Source organism: Gobius niger (assembly GCF_951799975.1).
Source record: "Gobius niger genome assembly, chromosome: 13".
Lineage (NCBI taxonomy): Eukaryota > Metazoa > Chordata > Actinopteri > Gobiiformes > Gobiidae > Gobius > Gobius niger.
Window position 1 is genome coordinate 774,106 of NC_136864.1, and position 2,012 is coordinate 776,117.

A 2,012-nucleotide genomic window follows, 5' to 3' on the forward strand; every position below is an offset into this window, starting at 1 on the left:
CGCAGGAGGCGGCGCGTAACGGGGCCGCAGATGTAGGTCCCAGTCTGCGGTGTGTGGAGGTGCAGGAGCCCGGTGTGTGGAGGTCCAGGAGCCCGGTGTGTGGAGGTCCAGGAGCCCGGGGTGTGGAGGTCCAGGAGCCCGGTGTGTGGAGGTGCAAGAGCCCGGTGTGTGGAGGTCCAGGAGCCCGGTGTGTGGAGGTGCAGGAGCCCGGTGTGTGGAGGTGCAAGAGCCCGGTGTGTGGAGGTCCAGGAGCCCGGTGTGTGGAGGTGCAAGAGCCCGGTGTGTGGAGGTCCAGGAGCCCGGTGTGTGGAGGTCCAGGAGCCCGGTGTGTGGAGGTCCGGGAGCCCGGTGTGTGGAGGTCCAGGAGCCCGGTGTGTGGAGGTGCAAGAGCCCGGTGTGTGGAGGTCCAGGAGCCCGGGGTGTGGAGGTGCAAGAGCCCGGTGTGTGGAGGTCCAGGAGCCCGGGGTGTGGAGGTGCAAGAGCCCGGTGCGCAGCGTCGGCTCAGGGCGATGATAAAGAGCTTCTGTGAGGTGATTGTGCCGCGGAGGAGGAGGAGGGGGAGGAGGAGGAGGGGGAGGAGGAGGAGGAGGAGGGGGAGGAGGAGGAGGAGGAGGAGGGGGAGGAGGAGGAGGAGGAGGAGGGGGAGGTGGGCCGTAAACGCAGGTGAATGTTTGACTTCTGATCTAACCCACTTCACACTTTTGAAAACAACTGTTATGCAAGAAAATCAGCAGCCGCCGCTCCACAGAGTCCTCTTTTAACCCCTTCACCCCCGCCTAAACCGAGCGCATTTTCTCCAGTTCAGCTTTACCCAAATCTAAAAGCTTCTTGAACAAAGTGTCAAAATAGTGAATATGAAAATGCAACAAAAGAGCGACGAAGATATGACGAACAAGTGACGAAAAAGCCACAAAAAAAACTTTTTCACACTTGTAAGTTTGTCACCTTTGTGTCATTTTTTGCAACTTGTCGCTTTTTTGGTCACTTTTTTGTCACGTTTTTCACTTTATGTCACTTTCACTTTCTGTCACTTTTTTGTCACTTTTTCACTTTTTGTCAATTTTGTTACATTTTGTCACTTATTTGTCACGTTTTTCACTTTTTTGTAAGTTTTTCACTTTTTTGTAAGTTTTTCACTTTTTGTCACTTTTTGTAACTTGTCACTTTTTTGTCACCTTTTCGTCACATTTTGTCACTTTTTTGTTACTTTTTCACTTTTGTCACTTTTTGTCACTTTCTGTCACTTTTCTGTTACTTTTTCACTTTTTTGTAACTTGTCACTTTTTTGTCACGTTTTTCACTTTTTTGTCACTTTTTTGTCACTTTTTTGTCACTTTTTCACTTTTTGTCATTTTTGTCACTTTCCGTCACTCTTTTTCACTTTTTGTAACTTGTCACTTTTTGGTCACTTTTGTCACTTGTCACGTTTTTCACTTTTTTTGGTCACTTTTTGTCACTTTTTGTCACTTTCCGTCACTGTCACTTTTTGTTACATTTTGTTACATTTTGTCACTTTTTTGTTACTTTTTCACTTTTTGGTCACTTTTGTCACTTGTCACGTTTTTCACTTTTTTGTTACTTTTTTGTAACTTGTCAATTTTAGTCACTTTCTGTCACTTTTTTGTTACTTTTTGTCACTTTTTTGTCACGTTTTTCACTTTTTTTGGCCCTCTTTGTAATGTTTTTGTTATTTTTTGTAACTTGTCACTTTTTGTCACTTTTTGGTTACTTTTTCACTTTTTTGTCACTTGTCACTTTTTGTTACATTTTGTCACTTTTTGGTCACTTTTGTCACTTGTCACGTTTTTCACTTTTTTTGGTCACTTTTTGTTACTTTTTTGTAACTTGTCACTTTTTGTCACTTTCTGTCACTCTGTCACTTTTTGTCACTTTTTTGTCACGTTTTTCACTTTTTGGTCACTTTTGTCACTTTTCTGTTACTTTTTCACTTTTTTGTAACTTGTCACTTTTTGTCACTTTTTGTTACATTTTGTCACTTTTTGTTACCTTTT